Source organism: Antedon bifida, chromosome 6 (assembly GCF_963402885.1).
Source record: "Antedon bifida chromosome 6, ecAntBifi1.1, whole genome shotgun sequence".
In the NCBI taxonomy this organism is placed as follows: Eukaryota; Metazoa; Echinodermata; class Crinoidea; order Comatulida; family Antedonidae; genus Antedon; species Antedon bifida.
This window is the reverse complement of record NC_136231.1, coordinates 12,436,214-12,463,292: the sequence shown is the minus strand read 5'-3', so window position 1 is coordinate 12,463,292 and position 27,079 is coordinate 12,436,214. Positions and strand designations below refer to the sequence as shown.

At 35.6% G+C, this 27,079-nt stretch overlaps 1 long non-coding RNA gene across 1 annotated transcript; it reads right to left on the bottom strand.

Annotated features, from left to right (window-relative positions):
• Window positions 1-63: 63 nt before the first annotated feature.
• Window positions 64-21,881, bottom strand: LOC144845524 (uncharacterized). Its single transcript, XR_013612561.1, has 3 exons — window positions 21,408-21,881; window positions 12,035-12,100; window positions 64-140 (listed from the first exon to the last, which is right to left on the bottom strand). It is a non-coding gene; the product is annotated as an uncharacterized LOC144845524 (long non-coding RNA).
• Between the last annotated feature and the right edge of the window lie 5,198 nt (window positions 21,882-27,079).

Sequence of the window (27,079 nt, the reverse complement as noted above, 5' to 3'; positions counted from 1 at the left end):
ATTAATCCTCAGTAATCTCAACAATTAACAGTTCTACATTTAAGTACAGCCTTATAGTATTACTTCCAACTCACAATTTATTAACTTCATGTATATCACTTTACTTCCTTTCTGCTTCAGCTCTATATCACCATAATTATCTCCAACTCACAATTTATTAACTTCATGTATATCTCTTTATTTCCTTCCTGCTTCAGCTCTATATCACCATAATTCAATTACTTCTTCTCCTGTACGTCTTAGTTTCTCATATCAATATTCACCTATCCCTTTCTGGCTTAACATAACATAGCCCTCCTTCTCTGTCTCCTCTCAATTTCCATCTACCTCAAAATTCCCTCAATTATCCACATATCACCACCTTATCCTTCTCCACCAATCAGCAACTCACACACTAACTTAACCCTTATACCTCTCCTCCAATCAGCAAACACCACACAATCCTTCTCTGCAACACAACAACTCTGCTCCACTGGCTTCACACAATAGCTTCCTAAAACAAAAGAAAGGTTCAAATAGTGAAAACAAAAGGAAAAGTAAGAATGACTTGCAAAATATATACACAACTTTATGTCACTTGTGACAATGCTCAATATGGTCTAAAACGTTTTTAAATACGATATTAAGCTATTTTGTGCTCTTTGATGTTTTTGTGTGAAAAGTTTTATCGAAATCCTCAAAATGGTCTAAAACGGTTTCTAATGTGATTTTAAGCACTTTGATGTTTTTGTGTAACCAAGGTTTTTCAAAAATCACAAAATGTTCTAAAACGTCTCCAAATGCGATTTAAAGCTTTTCTAAGCACTTTGGTGTTTTTGTGTAACCAAGTTTTTTCGAAAATCACAAAATGGTCTAAAAGGTCTCCAAATGCGGTTTGAAGCTATTCTAAGCACTTTGGTGTTTTTATGTTAACAAGTTTTTTCGAAAATCACAAAATGGTCTAAAACGTCTCCAAATGCGATTTGAAGCTATTCTGTACACTTTGATGTTTTTTGTGAAAAATTTTTGTCGAAATGCTCAAAATGGTCTAAAACGTTTTTAAATACGATATTAAGCTATTTTGTGCTCTTTGATGTTTTTTTGTGAAAAGTTTTATCGAATTGCTCAAAATGGTCTAAAACGGTTTCTAATGAGATTTTAAGCACTTTGATGTTTTTGTGTAACCAAGTTTTTTCGAAAATCACAAAATGGTCTAAAACGTTTATCGAAATGCTCAAAATGGTCTAAAACGGTTTCTAATGAGATTTTAAGCACTTTGATGTTTTTGTGTAACCAAGTTTTTTCGAAAATCACAAAATGGTCTAAAACGTCTCCAAATGCGATTTGAAGCTATTCTAAGCACTTTGGTGTTTTTATGTTGACAAGTTTTTTCGAAAATCACAAAATGGTCTATAACGTCTCTAAATGAGATTTGAAGTTATTCTTAGCACTTTGGTGTTTTTATGTTGACAAGTTTTTTCGAAAATCACAAAATGGTCTATAACGTCTCTAAATGAGATTTGAAGTTATTCTTAGCACTTTGGTGTTTTTATGTTAACAAGTTTTTTCGAAAATCACACAATGGTCTAAAACGTCTCCAAATGCGATTTTAAGCTATTCTGCACACTTTGATATTTTGTGTGAAAATTTTTTGTCGAAATGCTCAAAATGGTCTAAAACGTTTTTAAATACGATATTAGGCTATTTTGTGCTCTTTGATGTTTTTGTGAGAAAAGGTTTATCGAAATTCTCAAAATGGTCTAAAACGGTTTATAATGTGATTTTAAGCACTTTGATGTTTTTGTGTAACCAAATTTTTTCGAAAATCACAAAATGGTCTAAAACGTCTCCAAATGCGATTTGAAGCTATTCTAAGCACTTTGGTGTTTTTATGTTGACAAGTTTTTTCGAAAATCACAAAATGGTCTAAAACGTCTCCAAATGCGATTTGAAGCTATTCTAAGCACTTTGGTGTTTTTATGTTAACAAGTTATTTTGAAAATCACAAAATGGTCTATAACGTCTCTAAATGAGATTTGAAGTTATTCTTAGCACTTTGGTGTTTTTATGCTAACAAGTTTTTTCGAAAATCACACAATGGTCTAAAACGTCTCCAAATGCGATTTGAAACTATTCTGTACACTTTAATGTTTTGTGTGAACAATTTTTGTCGAAATGCTCAAAATGGTCTAAAACGTTTTTAAATACGATATTAAGCGATTTTGTGCTCTTTGATGTTTTTGTGTGAAAAGTTTTATCGAAATGCTCAAAATGGTCTAAAACGGTTTCTAATGAGATTTTAAGCACTTTGATGTTTTTGTGTAACCAAGTTTTTTCGAAAATCACACAATGGTCTAAAACGTCTCCAAATGCGATTTGAAGCTATTCTGTACACTTTGATGTTTTGTGTGAAAAATTTTTGTCGAAATGCTCAAAATGGTCTAAAACGTTTTTAAATACGATATTAGGCTATTTTGTGCTCTTTGATGTTTTTGTGAGAAAAGGTTTATCGAATTGCTCAAAATGGTCTAAAACGGTTTCTAATGAGATTTTAAGCACTTTGATGTTTTTGTATAACCAAGTTTTTTCGAAAATCACAAAATGGTCTGAAAGGTCTCTAAATGAGATTTGAAGTTATTCTTAGCACTTTGGTGTTTTTATGTTAACAAGTTTTTTCGAAAATCACACAATGGTCTAAAACGTCTCCAAATGCGATTTTAAGCTATTCTGCACACTTTGATATTTTGTGTGAAAATTTTTTGTCGAAATGCTCAAAATGGTCTAAAACGTTTTTAAATACGATATTAGGCTATTTTGTGCTCTTTGATGTTTTTGTGAGAAAAGGTTTATCGAAATTCTCAAAATGGTCTAAAACGGTTTATAATGTGATTTTAAGCACTTTGATGTTTTTGTGTAACCAAATTTTTTCGAAAATCACAAAATGGTCTAAAACGTCTCCAAATGCGATTTGAAGCTATTCTAAGCACTTTGGTGTTTTTATGTTGACAAGTTTTTTCGAAAATCACAAAATGGTCTAAAACGTCTCCAAATGCGATTTGAAGCTATTCTAAGCACTTTGGTGTTTTTATGTTAACAAGTTATTTTGAAAATCACAAAATGGTCTATAACGTCTCTAAATGAGATTTGAAGTTATTCTTAGCACTTTGGTGTTTTTATGCTAACAAGTTTTTTCGAAAATCACACAATGGTCTAAAACGTCTCCAAATGCGATTTGAAACTATTCTGTACACTTTAATGTTTTGTGTGAACAATTTTTGTCGAAATGCTCAAAATGGTCTAAAACGTTTTTAAATACGATATTAAGCGATTTTGTGCTCTTTGATGTTTTTGTGTGAAAAGTTTTATCGAAATGCTCAAAATGGTCTAAAACGGTTTCTAATGAGATTTTAAGCACTTTGATGTTTTTGTGTAACCAAGTTTTTTCGAAAATCACACAATGGTCTAAAACGTCTCCAAATGCGATTTGAAGCTATTCTGTACACTTTGATGTTTTGTGTGAAAAATTTTTGTCGAAATGCTCAAAATGGTCTAAAACGTTTTTAAATACGATATTAGGCTATTTTGTGCTCTTTGATGTTTTTGTGAGAAAAGGTTTATCGAATTGCTCAAAATGGTCTAAAACGGTTTCTAATGAGATTTTAAGCACTTTGATGTTTTTGTGTAACCAAGTTTTTTCGAAAATCACAAAATGGTCTGAAAGGTCTCTAAATGAGATTTGAAGTTATTCTTAGCACTTTGGTGTTTTTATGTTAACAAGTTTTTTCGAAAATCACACAATGGTCTAAAACGTCTCCAAATGCGATTTGAAGCTATTCTGCACACTTTGATGTTTTGTGTGAAAAATTTTTGTCGAAATGCTCAAAATGGTCTAAAACGTTTTTAAATACGATATTAGGCTATTTTGTGCTCTTTGATGTTTTTGTGAGAAAAGGTTTATCGAATTGCTCAAAATGGTCTAAAACGGTTTCTAATGAGATTTTAAGCACTTTGATGTTTTTCTGTAACCAAGTTTTTTCGAAAATCACAAAATGGTCTAAAACGTCTCCAAATGCGATTTAAAGCTATTCTAAGCACTTTGGTGGTTTTATGTTTACAAATTTTTTCGAAAATCACAAAATGGTCTAAAACGTCTCCAAATGCGATTTAAAGCTATTCTAAGCACTTTGGTGTTTTTATGTTGACAAATTTTTTCGAAAATCACAAAATGGTCTAAAACGTCTCCAAATGCGATTTGAAGCTTTTCTAAGAACTTTGGTGTTTTTATGTAACAAGTTTTTTCGAAAATCACACAATGGTCTAAAACGTCTCCAAATGCGATTTTAAGCTATTCTGCACACTTTGATGTTTTGTGTGAAAATTTTTTGTCGAAATGCTCAAAATGGTCTAAAACGTTTTTAAATACGATATTAGGCTATTTTGTGCTCTTTGATGTTTTTGTGAGAAAAGGTTTATCGAAATTCTCAAAATGGTCTAAAACGGTTTATAATGTGATTTTAAGCACTTTGATGTTTTTGTGTAACCAAATTTTTTCGAAAATCACAAAATGGTCTAAAACGTCTCCAAATGCGATTTGAAGCTATTCTATGCACTTTGGTGTTTTTATGTTGACAAGTTTTTTCGAAAATCACAAAATGGTCTAAAACGTCTCCAAATGCGATTTGAAGCTATTCTAAGCACTTTGGTGTTTTTATGTTGACAAGTTTTTTCGAAAATCACAAAATGGTCTATAACGTCTCTAAATGAGATTTGAAGTTATTCTTAGCACTTTGATGTTTTTATGTTAACAAGTTTTTTCGAAAATCACACAATGGTCTAAAACGTCTCCAAATGCGATTTTAAGCTATTTTGCACACTTTGATGTTTTGTGTGAAAAATTTTTGTCGAAATGCTCAAAATGGTCTAAAACGTTTTTAAATACGATATTAAGCTATTTTGTGCTCTTTGATGTTTTGGTGTGAAAAGTTTTATCGAATTGCTCAAAATGGTCTAAAACGGTTTCTAATGAGATTTTAAGCACTTTGATGTTTTTGTGTAACCAAGTTTTTTCGAAAATCACAAAATGGTCTAAAACGTCTCCAAATGCGATTTGAAGCTATTCTAAGCACTTTGGTGTTTTTATATTGACAAGTTTTTTCGAAAATCACAAAATGGTCTATAACGTCTCTAAATGAGATTTGAAGTTATTCTTAGCACTTTGGTGTTTTTATGTTAACAAGTTTTTTCGAAAATCACACAATGGTCTAAAACGTCTCCAAATGCGATTTTAAGCTATTCTGCACACTTTGATGTTTTGTGTGAAAATTTTTTGTCGAAATGCTCAAAATGGTCTAAAACGTTTTTAAATACGATATTAGGCTATTTTGTGCTCTTTGATGTTTTTGTGAGAAAAGGTTTATCGAAATTCTCAAAATGGTCTAAAACGGTTTATAATGTGATTTTAAGCACTTTGATGTTTTTGTGTAACCAAATTTTTTCGAAAATCACAAAATGGTCTAAAACGTCTCCAAATGCGATTTGAAGCTATTCTATGCACTTTGGTGTTTTTATGTTGACAAGTTTTTTCGAAAATCACAAAATGGTCTAAAACGTCTCCAAATGCGATTTGAAGCTATTCTAAGCACTTTGGTGTTTTTATGTTAACAATTTTTTTTGAAAATCACAAAATGGTCTATAACGTCTCTAAATGAGATTTGAAGTTATTCTTAGCACTTTGGTGTTTTTATGTTAACAAGTTTTTTCGAAAATCACACAATGGTCTAAAACGTCTCCAAATGCGATTTGAAACTATTCTGTACACTTTAATGTTTTGTGTGAACAATTTTTGTCGAAATGCTCAAAATGGTCTAAAACGTTTTTAAATACGATATTAAGCTATTTTGTGCTCTTTGATGTTTTTGTGTGAAAAGTTTTATCGAAATGCTCAAAATGGTCTAAAACGGTTTCTAATGAGATTTTAAGCACTTTGATGTTTTTGTGTAACCAAGTTTTTTCGAAAATCACAAAATGGTCTAAAAGGTCTCTGTCATAATATTTATGTTCTGATTCCCTGTGTTTAGATAAGGATGCTTTAGACTAGGTCTGCTTAATTTTATTAGCCAATCAAAATCGTATAATTTTGGAGGGAAACTTTGGAGGGAAAATGTTATCCTCCTCTGAAGCCCCTAATTTGCATGTCCAGTATAAGATTAGAATGTAATAGATATTAGAGGAGAAGAGAGAATAAGATCAAAGTAGATAGACGTATAGATTATAGAGAAGAAAGGTCTAGACTGGTAGAAAGATGTATTATTCGAGTTACAAGAAATAAAAGTTTTAGTTGAATACAGTATACTTTTTGTATGAGAAAATAATTATTCAGTGTCAGTGGACGTCGCGTGAATATATATACGCCTGAGAACGCTCGGAACCAACTCCATATATGCACTACATGGTGGCAGCGGTGAAAAGTTTTGTTTAAGATACATGATTTAAGTATCAAGAAGAAGAAGTGACAGTGCCTACTCTACGGGCCTGTTAAATCGGTAACCAAAAAGTTAAATGGTTACGAAGATCTGGATTCCTGACTGTTTTTATACCGTTGTTTGGATATTACAACGAAGAAGAAGTACTGTTGAGCTCAAGACTGCTGGATATTCATCGGAGATATATATTCACCGAGATCTGAAAGAAGAAGACTGAAGTAACAGAAGGAAGCCCAATAAAATTTGAGAAGATTTGCAAAGTTGACTTTGTAAACTATTTTTATTTCGAAAGTAAATTTTTGTACGGAGCGAACTTGGAACGATTGATTTTGTGATTTGTACTTTGCTTTTGGATATTGCATGTTGGATTTTGTATTTTGAAAGGAACGTTGTTTGTGACTCTGAAGTAAATTAATTTCTTATATTGTATTGCATTTAAAAAATTTATGTGGATTTCATATTTTTACATATCTGAATGTAATCAAGGTAATACAAATACTTTTATAACATATTTTGTATACATAAGTTTACAAATTTCATTGGTAAAATTGTTATTAGCATGATAGCATGACAACTTTAAGATCGGGTAAAAATATAGATAAGACTATGTCAGAAAAAGATACTAGGGAAGATATGGTTGACCAAGAAGAGGTTGACAAAGTCAATGAAATGTATGATAAAATGGCTAGGGATATTGATTTGCCCGAAATACCAGGCGGTATGCCTAAAGATATGAAGTTCGAGGCCGAAAACAAAAAGTTAGAATTACAGTACCAACAAGACCAATTAAGATTAAAAGCAGATATAGAGCAAAGAAAAATTGAATCACAAGAAAGAGTGAAAATGATGGAATTAGAAAATAGGTCTAGCTACAGTAATGCTAGGAATATAGTAGATGAAATGAAGGTAAAGGTTCCTACTTTGAAGGAATCAGATGATATTGATATATATTTTAGAACATTTGAACACTTGGCAGAAGCCACAGGTTGGGATAAGAATACGTGGGCCGCTAGGTTAGCACCTGAACTGTCTGGTAAAGCTAGGACAGCCTATGCATCCTTAACCGTACAAGAATGTGTAGATTATGATACCTTAAAGAAGGCAATCGTAGAAAAGTATGATGTGTCCGCAGAGACCTACAGACTTAAATTTAGAAATTCAAACAGAGTTAAAGATATGTCCATCAGGGAATGGCTGAATGAGCTCTCCCATTATTTAAAATGTTGGATGAAATGTGCTAATGTAAAAGAAGATGATGCTGCAGGCATTATTGAAATGATTATAATGGAACAGGCACTTGATAAAATGCCTGAAGATCTGAGGCTTTATCTTAGAGATAAACAAGTAAATAAGAGCTATGATATGGCTATGATAGCCGATGATTATATAGCTAATAGAGGTGGCCGTGGCTATTGGAATGCCGTAAATTCTGAAAATAAGCCTACGTATTATAAGGGCCAAGAAAATAGTAAACCTAAGAATAGTACGACTCAGAATAACCCTGGAGCTAGGCAGCAAGGATACAATAGGTATCGCGGAAGGGGAGGCAAATTCCATAACTATGGTAGAAATTTCCAACAGAGAGAACCTTCAAATGAATGGATTAATGGCCTATGCTTTAATTGTAAGGAGAAGGGACATAAAATAGGGGATTGTCCTAAGATGGTAGCAAAAGGAAAGACTAGTGACGCTAAGAAGGTCCCGAATGTGAAAGATGGCTTAAGATGTGAAGGAATAAAATCAGATAGACCCCAAGTAGTTATGGATAGTGTAGAAAATAAAATGGAGAAGTGTACACTACCAGGAAAATTAGAAGGACAGGATATAACTATGCTTAGAGACTCGGGATGTACTCAGTCAGCTGTTAGGGAAAGTCTAGTGCCTACTAAATGTTACTTGCCAGGAAAATGGGTTACGTTAAGAGGTATAGGAGGCGATATTACCGTCCCCTTAGCTGAGGTAGCTATAGAAAGTAAGATAGTGACAGGAAAAGTGATTGTAGCCGTAATCGAAGGATTACAGAGGGACATGTTATTGGGTCATGATTTGGACCAGAATTGTGGGGAAACAATGGCTAAAGAAATGTTCGTCCTAACTAGAGAGCAAGCCAGAATAGAAAATGATGCTAGAATACAAGACGAAATGATATTGTTAAGGAAAGATAGTAACTTTAAGCCGATAGAAGAGCCGCCTAAAGAAACTAATGTACAATTGTTGAAAACAGTAGTAAATGACAACAAAGTAAATAAAACTAAGTGTTTAGATGATATGAATGGAACAGAAATGAATAATTTGTTTGACGAAAATGAGGATATAAAAGCTAAAGATAAAACAGTCAAACGTAAAACTTATGAACAACAGCACAAGCTGAACCTAACTAAACAAGAACTGATCAAATTACAAACTAATGATGACTCACTCAAAGGAGTGTTTGATAGGGTAGTCCCTATAGAAGAAATAGGTCAGCATAGGGTATGTTTCTTTATGAGACAAGGTATATTGATGAGAAATTGGAGTAGTATTAAAGATAAGAATAACCAAGTGGAACAGATTGTATTACCCACTCAGTGTAGACAGGGTGTATTACACTTAGGTCATAATGTGCCATTTGCAGGTCACATGGGTGTTGAGAAAACTAAAAGTAGGGTACTGAACCAATTCTATTGGCCAGGTATATTTAAAGATGTGGTAGTCTATTGTAAAGTCTGTAAGGAATGCCAAAAGGTAGATAAGGGTAAAAGTAAAAGGAAACATACTTTGATACCATTACCGATTATAAGTACACCATTTAAACGTATAGCGATAGACATTGTTCGACCCTTATCTAGAACAAGCCGTAATAACAAATATATGCTTACTATAATTGACTATGCTACGAGATATCCGGATGCTATCCCGTTACCCAATGTTAGAGCTGAAACAGTAGCCAGGGCTCTAATAGAAGTCTTTACTAGAGTAGGATTACCCGAAGAGATTGTACATGATCAGGGAACTAATTTCATGTCTTCAATTATGCAATCTATATGTAGTATGTTGGGGATTAATCAATTAAAGACTACAGTGTACCACCCCCAAAGCAATGGGCTTGTTGAACGATTTCACGGTACATTGAAGAATATGATAAGGACACTTACAGTTAAGCAAAGAAAAAATTGGGATGACTACATACCCCCCTTTCTGTTTGCATACAGAGAAGTTCCTAGTAAAGCGACGGGCCATTCACCATTTAAATTGCTTTATGGTAGAGAGGTGAGGGGACCCTTGAGTTTACTCAAAAGTAATTGGGTAGAGGATGAAGAAACATCTACTGATGTTATCAAATACATGTTAGACATAAGAGAAAAAATGGAGGAATTAATGAAAGATGCTAATGTAAACAAACTTGAACAACAAGAAATTATGTCCCACAATTATAACAAGAATGCTATTGATAGAGAATTTGTAGAAGGGGACAAAGTGTTGATATTCCTTCCAGTAGGAAATAGTAAGTTAGACAGTAAATGGCAAGGCCCCTTCACTGTGACTAAAAAGGTCAATGATGTAAATTATGAAATATACATAGGAGGTAGAAGAAAAGAAAAACAAATTCTACATGTTAATATGTTAAAGAGATGGTATGATAAAGTAGAAATAAGTAAAGATGGTTATTATGTAGTGACAAATGTCCAGTCAATAGAAGAAGTAGACTTAAATAAAACAGTCCATGACAATGAGTTAGATAGTGAAATAGACATAGGATTGTCTTATCATCAATCGCAAACATGGAGAGATGTTAACGTTAGTAGTAATTTAAATGATACACAAACTAAACAATTAACAGAATTGTTAAAGTACCAACAGAATGTATTCTCGGATGTACCAGGTAGAACTCACTTAGTGACACATGAAATTAAGACTAATGGTGAAATGCCTATAAGGCATAGGGCATATAGAACGCCCCAATCATTAAAGGGTAAATTGAAAGAGCAATTAGATAGTATGTTGGCTATAGGTATAATAGAACCTACAGTTAGTGCCTATGCTGCACCTATTATTGCCCTGAAGAAAGGCCAGAATCAAATTAGAATGGTGACAGATTTTAGATCACTAAATAAGACTATACAATTTGACCCTTATGTTATGCCTCGCATAGACGAAATGTTGGATGAGGTATCATCCGCAATATACATTAGACATACGTTAGATCTAACTAAAGGATTTTACCAGGTGCCTCTGGATCCTAAGACCAAAGACAAATCAGCATTTATTACACAATTTGGACAGTATTGTTACAATGTACTTCCATTTGGTATGCAAAATAGCTCTAGTACTTTCCAAAGATTAATGGATAAGGTATTACAAGGTACTGAGGGATATGCTAAGGCATATATAGATGACATATGTATTTATAGTCAAACTTGGAAAGATCATATTTTTCATTTGAAGGATGTATTAGAAAGATTAAGTAGTGCTGGATTGACAGCAAAGCCTTTGAAATGTAAAATTGCCTATGCACAGGTAGAATTTCTGGGACATAAGATTGGTAATGGAGAAATTAGAGCCATGGTTGATAAGGGTGAGGCTGTGGAAAAGTTCCCCAGACCTTTGTCTACAAAACTATGCCGATATTGTTAAGCCATTGATTGATTTAACTTTAAAGAGTAAAAGTAATACCGTTAAGTGAACAATGTGAAAATTCCTTTGTAACTTTAAAGAAACGACTTACTGATAATAATGTATTAAAAGCCCCAAATTTTGATAAGATGTTTATATTGCAAACCGATGCCTCTGTCACACAGCCGCAATTACGGCTCTTTCGGACATGTAATTGCTGGTAACCAACGATGAACAACGGTAAACAGCCACAACTGTACACATATAAATGTAAAAGTAAAATGTAATAATAATCTTTGACAACCAATTCTTTCTTTTATAATTCAAACCCCCCAAAAAAAACCCACACAAAAAACCCAACCAATTCTCAAACAATGATACAGTATTCCTATTCCCCACACACTTTATGCAATTCCCCAAATTTCCCAATCCTTCCAAACAAAATATCAACAATCTTCTTATTTTTAAATAAATCCCCGAAACCCCCCTTTCAAATACAATAATATCACAAGATGAATAATTAAACAATAATAAATGTCCACAATATCGTTCCTTCTTGCCTTCTCCCCTACGCTGACACAAAACCAAATTAGAAAGATAAAAGTTAAAACGATTCTGCAACTAAACAACTCCCACGCCTCTGCTCCCGTTCTGCTTGTATTATCAATTATAATTCTTCCTATTTTCTGACATATAAATAAATCAAATATAACGTTAAAATGTTTCTTGATGTCGTTCTGCACTGCAATCCGCTCCCCGACCAATTATTTCTTTCTCCTTTTCCACGTAAAATAATATCAGTATCAATCCAGTTACTCTTCAATATTTCCAAACAATTCTTTACATGCAACAACTTCTGCTGTTTCCAACAGTTACTTCTTCCGTCAATTTACATTCACAATTTCAATTAATCCTCAGTAATCTCAACAATTAACAGTTCTACATTTAAGTACAGCTTTATAGTATTACTTCCAACTCACAATTTATTAACTTCATGTATATCACTTTATTTCCTTTCTGCTTCAGCTCTATATCACCATAATTATCTCCAACTCACAATTTATTAACTTCATGTATATCTCTTTATTTCCTTTCTGCTTCAGCTCTATATCACCATAATTCAATTACTTCTTCTCCTGTACGTCTTAGTTTCTCATATCAATATTCACCTATCCCTTTCTGGCTTAACATAACATAGCCCTCCTTCTCTGTCTCCTCTCAATTTCCATCTACCTCAAAATTCCCTCAATTTTCCACATATCACCACCTTATCCTTCTCCACCAATCAGCAACTCACACACTAACTTAACTCTTATACCTCTCCTCCAATCAGCAAACACCACACAATCCTTCTCTGCAACACAAAAACTCTGCTCCACTGGCTTCACACAATAGCTTCCTAAAACAAAAGAAAGGTTCAAATAGTGAAAACAAAAGGAAAAGTAAGAATGACTTGCAAAATATATACACAACTTTATGTCACTTGTGACATTTACTCCCCTCTAAAAGAATAATGTATCAACATTTTCTCCATACCGTGACGGGTCCTATTTACACTCGACTTAAATAATCAGCTCCTACATTTTCACTGCCTTTAATCGCCTCTATTCGGAACTTGTACGGTTGTAGAGCCAGGGCCCATCTCATAATTCGCCCATTGGACAATTTCGCTCTGTGCATAAACACAAGCGGCTGGTGATCAGTTTCCAACGTGAAGTTTCGTCCATATAAATAAGACTCAAATTTTCGTACACTCCATACAATGGCTAAGCATTCTTTTTCCATCACTGAATATGCTTTTTCTCGAGGAAGCAGTTTCTTGCTAGCGTACGCCACGGGAAACTTCACGTCACCATACTGCTGCATTAGAACCGCTCCCACTCCATATTCGGACGCATCTGTTCTCAAAATAAAATCTTTGTTTAAATTAGGAAGGCATAAAATTGGAGTACTGTTTAATTTTTCCTTAAGTTTAACAAACGCACTTTCCAGGGCCTTCTCCCAACATATTCGGTTAGGTTCCCGATTCTTCGTTTTGTCGGTTAATGGACAAGCAATCACAGAGTAATTAGGAATGAACTTTCTATAGTAGTTGGTCATCCCAAGGAATGACCGGAGTTGTTTCTTTGTTTCTGGTTGTTTGGCTGACAAGATGCTTTGTATCTTCTCCACTCGAGGTTGAACATGTCCTTTCCCTACCACATGGCCAAGAAACTCGATTGTTTCATAACCAATGAAACATTTGCTTGGTCGAGCAGTTAGATTGGCCCTGCGGAGACGTCCAAACAATTCAGACAAACATTTCATATGTTGATCCCAAGAAGCTGTGTGAATTAGAATGTCATCAATATAATTAAGTGTATTATCCATTCCTTTGAGTAATTTTCTCATGATACGACTGAAAGTAGCCGGTGCATTGACTAAGCCGAACGGCATGACATTAAATTGAAACAAACCATCTGGTGTTAGAAAGGCTGTTAAAGGTTTTGACGCTTCATCCATGGGAACTTGCCAATACCCTTTACTTAAATCTATCTTAGTAAAATAATGATCATGGGCCAACTTTGTGAACAGTTCCTCTTGGTCCGGAATCGGTTCGGCGTCAAAAACTGTAACCTGATTAAGTTTTCGAAAGTCCACGCAGAATCGATTTGACCCATCCGGTTTCTTTACCAATACTATTGGAGAGGCAAACGGTGCCCCTGAAGGCTCCACTACACCCAGATTCAACATCATATTTACCTCATCCTTAATGGTACCTCGCAACGCATGTGGAAGTGGATAGGGCTTGGAACGGATTGTATCATCAGTTTCCAGCTTGATTTCATGCTGCCCAAGTGTAGTCCTACCCGGTAAATCCGTCAGTACATCTTTGTAGTTTCCGATAAGTCGGTGCACCTCATGCTTTAGTGTATCATCCAGGCTTTCGTTGATGTGGATGTCGGCTGTTGTTTCTTTTGCTAGTAGAGGGTGGAGCTGTAAAAGATTCTCATTAGATAGATGATAATTTTGGTTATTTGTAAATGTTTCATTAGGTTCGCATTCAATAACAGCGGTGCTAGCTAATTCAAGGATACCAGAAGGCTCGGATACCCCTAAGGCAGCACTAATGTCTGCGGTTCGCTCATAATACTTTTTCAAGAGATTGGCGTGAAATATTTTGAATTTCCCGTTAAGGTCAATTTGGTAGTCTAGATACCCAAATTTCTTTACAACCTTAAAAGGACCTTTCCATTGAAGCAATAGTTTGTTTTTGTCTGTGGGTAATAAAAGTAGTACCTTATCCCCAACCTCAAATTCCCGGGACTTACTCTTTTTGTTATAATATTGTTTGTACCTGACCTTAGATTTTTGTAGATTCTTCTGAGCCATCTGACAGGTTTCATGTAGTCGTTCCCGTAAATCCATAACGTACTGGTAGGTGGTTTTTGTTTCTGGTGTTTCGATTTCTTCGGTCCACAATTCCCTTAGGATGGACATGGGTCCTCGTACGGTACGGCCATATAACAGTTCAAAAGGAGAAAACCCTAAACTTTCCTGTGAAGATTCCCTAACCGCAAAAAGTAGTGGGTCAATGTAACGATCCCAATCAGTAGGCCTTTCTGCACACATACGTTTCAGCATTTGTTTGAGTGTTCCATTGAACCGTTCGACCAAACCATTACAAGCTGGGTGATATGGAGATGTCATTACCTGACGTATAGACAACAACTTACTAACTTGCCTCATGACTTCAGATGTAAATTGTGATCCCCTATCGGTAAGCATTTCTTTCGGGATACCAAGTCTAGAGAAAACACCAACCAAGGCCTCAGCAACCCGTTCAGCTTCAATATTTGGTAGAGGCACTGCCTCTGGATAACGAGTAGCAAAATCTATTATTGTGAGTATATAACGATTACGACCTTTAGACATGGGGAAAATGGGACCAACTATATCAACGGCAATCCGTTCAAACGGCACCTCGATCTAAGGCATGCTTCCTAGAGGCACTTTCGTAACTCTACCTTTTTGTACAGTTCTCTGACAAATGTCACAGGATCGACAATATCGAGTAATATCTGCAGTTACCCCAGGCCACCAAAATGTTGTCAACACTTTATCTGTCGTCTTTTTTTACCCCTTGGTGTCCTCCTAATAAGGTTTCATGGGCTTGGCGCATTACCTGGCGTCGATAGTCAGCTGGCACTACTAGTTGGGTAAACTTATCCCCGTGTTCAATATTAGGAGAGGAAAATTGCCTATATAATAGGTCTTTATGATAAATAAACCTAGCCTCGGCTTGTTTGTTACTCACAGTTGTAGTTTGTTTCTCTGCAAGATCCTTGAATTTTGCAAGGCTGATATCTTGTTGCTGGGCGGTTTTCATAATTCCCGCTGTGATGATTTGCTTGTGTATTTCTGTAGTTTTAAGTGTTCTGAATGGTTTATCCATAGTGTTAGCTTGAGACCGGGTAACAACAGAACATCCTTGAAGATTTCGCTCTATCCATGTGGGATCTGGATTTCCTGGTGCTCGTACTCCTGCAATATTACCTAATATCAAGTCATAAATAGGGTTATTCATACATAGTGCATACGTCTTTCCTGAAAAAAATGGAGTATTAACATGTATTAATGCAACCGGTAAGTTGCGGACCGTGCCATCAATCAGCACACAGGTTTTCTCCTTACCAGTAAGTTGTTCGGCTGATACAAGATCTTTCTTCACAACCACCCCACTACAGCCACTGTCACGAAGAACAGAGACGCAGCGTGACCCAACACAACCTGTATAAACGGGCATTTTACTAATTGAATTATTTAGAGCCGCTGTCATAATTGGAAGACAGTGCCCACATTGAAGAGTGACCTTATCACCATCATTATTGATACAACATTGATTTAAAGACTCTGACATTTTCGTAACCATACTGGCCCCCACATCGGGAATTTCTTCTTTGGCTTTACATTCGTGTTGGTTTGTACATTTCTGGCAATCAGACTCTGTTTGTGGTGAAGTAGACAACCCAGCGCAACTGTTGGCGTCCTGTCTACAATTTCTGGCAATATGTCCTGTTTTTAAGCATCGGTAACATTTTGGAGGAGAGTTTGGCTTATGCATAGTTGAGGCTCTGCAATTTCTAGCTAGGTGACCTACACGATGACATATAAAACAAGTTGGACTACGGAAACTAGAAGGGCTTTGTGATGAGGATGTACTGGGAACATTATTAGAGGAGAGTTGAGGAGAATTTGGCTCTTTTTGTTTAAACTCTATTGGTTTACCAAATAATCCCCCACGAGCTTCCAAATATTGCTCCGCAATTTCAGCCATCGCTTGTATCGTTTTCGGTTGACGTTCCCTTAGGAACAGAGCTAGGTCCTTCCCACACCCATCGGTAAACTGCTCTCGCAGCAATAAATCTTTTAACCCCTGAAAGGTTTTTTCCCCCTCTGCTAGGTCAATCCACCTATCAAGATAATTGCTTATCCTCGCAGCCAATTGCGGGCCGCTTTCTCCGTATTCGGGCTTAGCTGTTCGTAACTTATGTCGAAATCCATCGGCGGTTAACTGAAACCGTTTTAGAAGAGCCAATTTCAACAGTTTGTAATCGTTAGCTTCAGCTGACGACAACCTGGAATAAACCTCGAGAGCCTTCCCAGTTAGTAGGGCACTTAAGTTAACCGGCCACTCAATTTCTTTCCACTCCTGACTAGTCGCATACCGTTCAAACCTTTTCAGATAGGCATCTAGGTCATCTGTTCGAAAATGGAAAGGGGGTAATTTAGGTTTACTGGCCTTAACCCGTGACTCAGGATTGGGTAATACTCTACCACCCGGCCGTGCCCGATTCTTTTCTTGTTCTAATTGGATTTCTAACCTTCGCATTTCTATAAGATAGGCCTGATTCTCAGCTTCTTTCGCCCTTTCGTTTTCTCTCTCTTTTTCTTCACTCGCTCTTTTTCTCTCTGCTTCGTCCCTCTCTAGTACCTCTCTTCTCTCTCTCTCTTCCTTCTCTAGTGCCTCTCTTCTCTCTCTCTCTTCCTTCTCTAGTGCCTCTCTTCTCTCTCTCTTCCTTCTCTAGTGCCTCTCTTCTCTCTCTCTCTTCCGTGTCTCTGTTTCGCTCCATTTCTTCTCTCTCCCTGTCCCTGTTTCGCTGTTTTTCTTCTCTCTCCCTGTTTCTCTCTTCTCTCTCTAGTGCTCTCTCTTCTCTCTCTCGTGCTCTCTCTTCTCTCTCTCTGGCAGCTTCCTCTCTCTTTTCCACAAACTCTCTTAATTCCACTCCATCTAACCCCAACGCTTTTCCTGCGTCAACAATTTTAGTGAGATCCATTTCTTAAGAAAAAAAAAAAATATATATATATATATAAGTATCCAATATAAGTACACAGTATGCCAATAATATGGCAAATAGACAATCCAAGAATCACGTACAATTGTTTCATCTACCAATGTTCACGCTAGGTTACAAAGTTTACCGGACGAGCCCCCATAAATGTCACACAGCCGCAATTACGGCTCTTTCGGACATGTACCCTTACAAAAAAGTTCTATAGAATTCTATAGAGTTCTATAGAACATTTTATAGAGCTCTATGGTATTCTATAGAAGTACAAAATTTCTATAGAAACATATTTCAAATTCTATAGAATTTATTTTGTGTCTATAGAATGTTTCTTTTTTTCTATAGAACCTATAATTTTATAGAATTTCTATAGAATTTATTTATGAATTTATATATGTGATTAATACATTGTCTCACCATTATTGAAAGATCATGGAATGAAGTGGATTGATAATTACATTTTTATTTTGCCAATAACAATTTTTTTTTTCATCGCTTACAAAAAATTATATGATAAGCAATTTTGCATGTAAAAGAATAGGATTTTTCTTTACCAGTTTATAGATTGTTGAAAATCAAATTAAAATCTGGACAAAATACAGAAAAACAATATAACACTTTTCTGTAGAAACTCTATGAAATCTCTATAGAATTTTGATAGAGATTTTATTCAATCATTCTATAGAAAATCTATAAACAAATTCTATAGAATATTTGATATAAATTCTATTTATTTGATTTGACAAAATTTGAACAAATTTGTAAGGGATATTAACATGAACCAATTATCATTGTGTACTTGAATTATATCAACTTTTGCTTACTGTATATCATCAATTATTATAATTTTTATTGCTTAATGGGGGTTACATTTTGATTTTGCCAATAGCAATACAATAATACCTTTTACAATTTTGCATGTAAAGGAATATGATTTTTCTTTATAGACTGTTGAAAATCTAATTAACTTGGACAAAATATAGACAAACAATACAACGCTTTTCTATATAAACTCTATGAAATCTCTATAGAATTTTAATAGAGATTTTATAGAATCATTCTATAGAAATTCTATAGAATAGTTGATATAAATTCTATAAAAATATTTTTATTTAATTCTATAGAACACATTTGTAATATTAACATGAACTAATTATCAATACTGTGTATTTGAATTATATCAACTTTTGCTTACTGTATATCATCAACTATTATCATTTTTCATTGTTTAATTAATGGGAGTCGTTAATTAACACCTCCCTGGTTTTAACAAACACTACTCCAAGCCATAATGGATTGGTCCGTGCATGCAGTGCCTCATGGGATAGCTTGGTGCAACTGCAAGAAGAAAATCGGCGGGAGGATTTTAATTGTGTAGCAGCCAAGCAAGCTAGCCTCTAATTTTATTTGAAGAAAGATGAATACTTTGAATCATGTACAGTCTTAGCCAAAGGTTGGTTAATTAGTATTGTATTATTAACCTAGCTTACACATACCATATATGAGTTACATAATATAAGAATCTATGCTTTTTGGCCTAAATAGTAGTAGGCCTATGAGAATCAGGCCAACAAGCCAGCTAAAGTAAGGCCTACTACTACTAGGCCTACATATGGTGACTTGGGATTGGTTAGGGAAGCTAGGCCTAGCTAATTAAGAATTTAATTCGTTTTGTGCCTTCAAAAGAAAAGACCTACTTCATTGCTTAAATAAAAACAACAAGTTTTAAGCCTATATCATGATAATAAACAATTCTGTCCTTATTCTATTGTTTTATAGATCTCGCCATCTCGTTACCAGATTATACTGTAAAGCTGTTTTTTTGCTGCGACAGTCATTGGCCAACAAAGTAAAAGAGATGAAAAAAACACAGAAGGTTAGCGCACAGGAGCCACAGCAAAAAGAAGATACTGAATAGTTTTTATGTTTTGTATATTTTGTTGCACCTTGTTATTAATTCTTTTATTCATTACTCCAACTCATAACTGACCGGTAAAGTGTATGCTGATGTGTAATTATTAGTTTTATATTTTTAATTCTAAATTAGTTATTTAATTTATCCAAAACCTTGATCTTTTTACAGTGATATTATCCCTATTTCCCACAAGGTACAACCAAAACAATCCAGAATATATATATAAAAGACACCGAACCAACTACTAGTTATTCAACTGCAAAAACAATATTTAATAGTGTATAATAGTATATTTTTATGTGTATGTGTATATGTGTAATTTCGTTTTTATATTGTTATCCTAAATATTTTATTGATATTTCAATAAATTGCAGTACGCACTGAAACAGATGAAAAATTGACTTTAGATTTTATTACAGTACTCTTTTCGCCTATGCCTAACAAACGATTTGCTGTCGCATGAAAGAAGGTCTAATAGCGGACTTGTATTTATTTCAAGCTGAAGATCTCAACCACCCATAGAAAATAAACATTGTTTGGCTACTCATTTTCTATAGAAAGTTGTTGGGTTTCTATAGAAAAGTGAAACTTTTTCATAAAAGTTCTATAGAAAATGTTATAGAATTTGTATACAGCTCTATATAATTTCTATGGAGCTTTATATAATTTCTATAAAGTTTCTATAGACCTATTATAGTTTTTACAGAGTTTCTATAGAATTTCTTTAGAGTCTCCATAGAATTTCTATAGAGCTTTATATAATTTCTATAGAGTTTCTATAGACCTATTATAATTTTTACAGAGTTTCTATAGAATCTCTATAGAGTTTCCAAAGAATTTCTATAGAATTTCTATAGAATTTCTATAGTTTCCATAGAATTTTTATAGAGTTTCCATAGAATTTTTATAGAGTTTCCGTAGAATTTTTATAGAGTTTTCGTAGAATTTTTATAGAGTTTCCATAGAAATTCTATAGAATTTTTATAGAGTTTCCATAGAATTTTTATAGAGTTTCCATAGAATTTTTATAGAGTTTCCATAGAAATTCTATAGAATTTTTATAGAGTTTCCATAGAATTTTTATAGAGTTTCCATAGAATTTTTATAGAGTTTCCATAGAATTTTTATAGAGTTTCCATAGAATTTTTATAGAGTTTCCATAGAGTTTTCATAGAGTTTCCATAGAAATATCTATAGAATTTCCATAGAGTTTTCATAGAGTTTCCATAGAATTTCTATAGATTGTTTCTATAAAAAACTTTATAGAAAATCTATAGAAAATTCTATAGATCTTCTATAGAATTTTTTTTATAGAATTCTATAGAACATTTTTGTAAGGGTAATTGCTGGTAACCAACGGTGAACAACGGTAAACAGCCACAACTGTACACATATAAATGTAAAAGTAAAATTTAATAATAATCTTTGACAACCAATTCTTTCTTTTATAATTCAAACCCCCAAAAAAAAACCCACACAAAAAACCCAACCAATTCTCAAACAATGATACAGTATTCCTATTCCCCACACACTTTATGCAATTCCCCAAATTTCCCAATCCTTCCAAACAAAATATCAACAATCTTCTTATTTTTAAATAAATCCCCGAAACCCCCCTTTCAAATACAATAATATCACAAGATGAATAATTAAACAATAATAAATGTCCACAATATCGTTCCTTCTTGCCTTCTCCCCTACGCTGACACAAAACCAAATTAGAAAGATAAAAGTTAAAACGATTCTGCAACTAAACAACTCCCACGCCTCTGCTCCCGTTCTGCTTGTATTATCAATTATAATTCTTCCTATTTTCTGACATATAAATAAATCAAATATAACGTTAAAATGTTTCTTGATGTCGTTCTGCACTGCAATCCGCTCCCCGACCAATTATTTCTTTCTCCTTTTCCACGTAAAATAATATCAGTATCAATCCAGTTACTCTTCAATATTTCCAAACAATTCTTTACATGCAGCAACTTCTGCTGTTTCCAACAGTTACTTCTTCCGTCAATTTACATTCACAATCTCAATTAATCCTCAGTAATCTCAACAATTAACAGTTCTACATTTAAGTACAGCCTTATAGTATTACTTCCAACTCACAATTTATTAACTTCATGTATATCACTTTATTTCCTTTCTGCTTCAGCTCTATATCACCATAATTATCTCCAACTCACAATTTATTAACTTCATGTATATCTCTTTATTTCCTTTCTGCTTCAGCTCTATATCACCATAATTCAATTACTTCTTCTCCTGTACGTCTTAGTTTCTCATATCAATATTCACCTATCCCTTTCTGGCTTAACATAACATAGCCCTCCTTCTCTGTCTCCTCTCAATTTCCATCTACCTCAAAATTCCCTCAATTTTCCACATATCACCACCTTATCCTTCTCCACCAATCAGCAACTCACACACTAACTTAACTCTTACACCTCTCCTCCAATCAGCAAACACCACACAATCCTTCTCTGCAACACAAAAACTCTGCTCCACTGGCTTCACACAATAGCTTCCTAAAACAAAAGAAAGGTTCAAATAGTGAAAACAAAAGGAAAAGTAAGAATGACTTGCAAAATATATACACAACTTTATGTCACTTGTGACAGCCTCAAATTATGGCATAGGGGCAGTGCTGAGCCAAATAGTTGGCGAGGGTAATGATTATCCCATTGTGTATTTAAGTAGAAAGTTATCTGTACATGAGCAGAGATATTCTGTGCCAGAAAAAGAGTTTGTGACAACTGGCTCTCACAAAAATACGAAACAAAGTTTATTAAACTTTGTTTCGTATTTTTGGTGGTGGTGGCGCCAGCGGGGGGGCCGGGGGGGCCAGGGCGTCGGGGAAAGCTGGCCCCCCGTCGGGGAGTATTGGCCAAATTGTCGGGGAGAAAAATATGATTATTTCTTTTCTGGTAAAAAATAAAACCATTATTAAGTGTACTACTATATATTTTAAGTAACTGCGGCATTCTATTTTTGACGTACATACGATACACTGACAGCGAAGTAAACAGTATGTGGTACGCATTTGTCTGGCGGTGTCTCTTTGTACGAATCTTTCATGGCCCGGCCGGCTCACTGCGGTATACGCGTCGACATATCTGGGCTGTATCATATTGCATCCAGGGACCAAAATGTGTATTTTCCAGATTCCAGGCGAAAATCGGAGATTCATTTGCGACTACGCATCGACGTACGTTCATACAGGGATAAAGTTACATGTTATGTTCTCACGGTTGAGTTTACGAATTGTTTCAATTTACCAATAACCATTGGTGTACCGCGTGTATGTTCGCTGTCGATTAAAGGGGTTTGGGTGGGGGTTCGATTGGGAAGAGGAAGCGGTTGGCCCGAACCATAAAACAGGGTCTGATCACGTTTCTTTTCGTGCATAAATCTCGATCTAGGGGGGTGGCTAGCCACCCACCTTAATTCTAAAGGGAAAATAAAGATGCACCAAACCCGCGACCGTCGCTAAACGCGGATTCGACGCACTTGACTCTTTTAATTAAGAAGAGTAGGCTAGAGCTATAGTTGTGTAAATAGGCCTACTTGAGTGAAAGAGCTAAGAGTTTAATTACTATTTATGAATTCAAGAGTTTAAAAAGAAAACGTGATTTAAAATCTTCGGAAAATACCCACAACCGAGTTATTTTCAAAACACATGCACTCCCACTACCAGCATCACGTTGTCTTAGCTCGCTCCTCGCGTGAATGCTGACGTCATCACTCTCCAAAAATACACCATTTTCCGCCCTGGTCCGTGTGCAAGCGTTAGCGTGGACCTGTATATTTACACCCCTGTACAGAGTAGAGTGTAATATCGTGAACTTTTTTCTCGCGTATGAAGGTTTTTTATATAATGGTATGCAGTATAAACGATAAAAAACGAGAAACATGATGTTCTTTTATTATTATTTCATAGGCATAACATAAACATGAAATGTCTTGTTCTATGTACACGGCCGAAAAAAACGTGTGTGGCGTATTTGGCATTTTATTGATTTGTGTTATAGACACGGCGATTACGGAAATCATTGTATACTAAATTACATTGAGTTATTCACCCGGCTATAGGAGGTTAACAGACCACCAAAGCACAGTCGTACACTAAACACATGCACTATCGAGGCATTTGCGGAGTGCCGCATTACTAAATGTTCATTTTGTTTGAAGTGTTTTTCGATCAAAGTTTATTATTAGTTCGTCGAAAAAGATCCGTATTGGAGTATTTAGGAAGGATTTATTTAAATTTACATTATGTGACATTGTTATTAAATGTAATGGAAACTAGTTGCTCTAGCCTATTAAACAGTGTGTAAGCATCTATTTTTTCAAAATTTTCTGAGGCTCAGGAGGGGGATACCCCCTCCCAAACCCACCCCCTCTTTCGCGCGTACGGCCCCGCCCCCCCCCTCCCCGTCGGGGAATTCGGCCCCCCCGTCGGGGAATTCGGCCCCCCCCGTCGGGCAAATCCTGGCGCCACCATGGTGTCAAATGCCATTTTATTTGATAATGACGCAAAGTAGGGAAGCAATAAAAATTACGAGAGAATTGATCTTCCCTACAAAATGTGGGTTCACTCTCTGCCCTTAAATTACAGGTTAAACATGTATAATAATAATTGATCGAATAGAAACAAAAACACTGAAATCAAAACTGTAGTTAACACAGTAGTTTAAATTAATATAAAATAAAATATAATGATATAATGATACATGCTTATAATCGTGGGTGCCAAAAAGGCCAGAACCCATTGTAAATGGGAGCACCCAAACAAAACCAAGAAAGAAGAAAAAAAAATGACAAGGAAATTTAAAACGAGACAGTATCATCTAACATACCAGTACTAGTACAGTACAAACTATCTATTTAATGTAAAAGACCTTACTCTTGAGCCACAAGCTCATTATCAAGAGCCATACGCTCGGTATGTCCGGCCAAACGCCGTGTTTTATGTGGTAAACTAGATTTTGAAGGAATGTATCCGTATATAGGTTCTAAAGGCATCGGAGGACCAACGCCCCATCTTTTGAATTATATGTTCTGACAGGCCAAGACCTGCGGCATGCGTAGCCGCTCCTATTCTAAAACTATGGCCCTTGTATAAATTAGTGTTTAACCCAATAAAAGAAATTGCTGTCTTAATGCACGATGATATGAATTGTGGTGTCACTGCTTTACCGTTCATGTGTTGGAATAGAGGACCGTGCGTATGACCGAAGGAGTCTAAATACACCCGAAGGTGGTGTACAGGGCAAAACGCCTTATTTGTTTGTGATGTAATATTTACAATGATCGGAGGTTTTCCCGTAGATGTCTTAGAATGGCGTAATGTTAAGTTCATACCCGTTGAAGTGAATGAAATATCATCGCGTTGGAGCACTTTTGCTTCCATACCCGAACGGGCCGCTAGTTCGCCCACTCGCATGAAACCCTGAAATGCTACTAAGAAAAATGCTGACAACAGCATTCTCATTTTTTTAGACGTAACAGTAGTATCTAGGGCCCTGATTAATTTTCTAAGGATGTCAATTGTAATAGGCAAGCGTGTGTCTTTTGTATTTGACAAAGCATGCATGCCGCGGAGAGTTTTCTTAACCAGAAAAGAATCGGAAGGGTCAGGAAAGCTGTGAATTTTGTGAATGAAACAAATAGCCGAAACGTGAGAATGAATAGTGCTTGGAGCGTACCCCTTCTCAAATAAAAATGCAATAAAGTTACAAAGATGGGTTGGAAGTAGCGGTAGAGTCTTTTTATCTACCGACCACCTATTGAGTAATTCCCAACTTCGTGAATAAGCCTTACGAGATGAAGTTGACAGGACGCTTTGATTAATTGACGAGCTGATTGTGACAAGTTGTCAGCGCGTGATGGCCAAAATATGTCATCTTCCCTTGTTGAAGGCCCTATGAATAAAAAGTGGATAACTATTTGTAAAAGGAGAAAAATTAAAATTAAATTAAATATAAATAAACGAGGAGGGTACGACAGATGGAAAATGTTCCAACTGTTTAAAGGTTTGTAAAGCTTTGTCGATTTTGAAGCGAGATAACCAATCAGCCAGAACATTTTTGACCCCCTGGATGTGTTGTGCTCTAAAATGAATGTTGTGCTTTAGACAGCAGAGTATTAATCGTCGTAGTAGACGTAGTAGCACGCTATCTCTAGCTGTTTTCTTATTTATGATATACACCACCGCTAGATTGTCGGACTGAAATAGGATGAATTTATTTGATAGCCGATGGCCCCATAATTCGAGAGCTAAAACAATGGGAAACATTTCTTTCGCGGCGATTGAGTGATGTTGCATGTGAATTGGCCAACGAATCGCAAACCACTTTTCATTGAGAACCCCTGCGCACCCGATTGAGCCCGATGCATCAGTAAATAAATTGAGGGTTGAAGAAGATAACCAAATTTCTTCTAATATCATGGCCTTCCCATTAAAGTTATTGGCAAATTCTAACCAAGTGTTTAGGTCTTCCTTGGTCTCGCTAGTTAAAGTACGGAAATCGGTGGCTAGGGGTTTTCTTGAATTAGATTGTTTTCCCGCTGTTAAATTTATTAATCGGCGTAGAAACGGGCGGCCCGGAACGACTACACAACAAGCAAAGTTGAGGAGACCTAACAGAGATTGTAATTCTTTTAAGGTGACTTTTTGCCTAGACATAAAATAGGATAGTTTTTCCCGAATTTTAAAAACTTTTTCTATGGGAAGTCTACATTCCATAGACAGTGTATCCACTTCTATCCCATATATGGTCAAGCATGTTCTTGGCGTAACCGTTTTACTGTACTTGATCGGGACTCCTACTTGTGAACAAAGAAACATAAAATTAGTCAGGGAATTTAAACAGGTATTGGAATCGGCTTCCCCTATGAACCAAAAATCATCTAATAAGTGTGATATGCCCTGGGTTTGGAACTTGTTTCGCATAATCCACGTTAATCCGTCGCTGAACAAACCAAAGCGATTGCAAGAACTTGATGCCCCCATGGGTAGGCACTTATCATAGTAAAAACTACCTTCCCATGAAAAACCTAAAAGCCAATAATCTTTGGGTGTGATCGGGATAATCCGAAAAGCCTCTTCGATATCCGTTTTTGCCATGAGACTGCCCACCCCAAACTTTAATACTTGTTTGACAATTGTGTCTATGTTGTCGTATTGTACAATTTTTTCCCCGGTAGGAATCGTGTCATTGACGGAATTACCTTTCGGATAAGATAAATCGTGTATGATTCTAAATTTACCTGGTTCCGATTTTGGAATTACCCCTAACGGAGAAATTCTGAAGTTTTTAAAGGGTGGTGATGAGAACGGTCCTGCAATTCTGCCTAAGAGTACACCCTTTTTTATAAAGTCAGTTACCGCCCCCGAGTATGTGACACAACTTCTATGGTTTTTAGCTGTCATAGGATTGGGTGGAGTTATCGAGCCTAATGTAAAACCATGTTTAAAGCCGGCCAAAATGGATGTGTACATACCTTGTGGGGAACCTGTTAAGTAAGACGTTAGGTTGTTTAGTCTAATTGGGGTTGGTAGCGAGAATGGATGGTGTTTGCCTAATTTTGTTAGGTTTTTGGCAACGAATTTTTGGGTGGTTTCCCCTGCAAATGTCGCAAGTATGTTTGAGGGTACAGGGTTTCTTTCTACAATCCTTTCCGTCGTTCCAGTTCCAACAGACTCCCCGGTTTCGCGTGTTTCGAAAGGAACTCTGAAATTTACTTTGAAACCGTTTGGTTTGGGACGTGTCAGTACG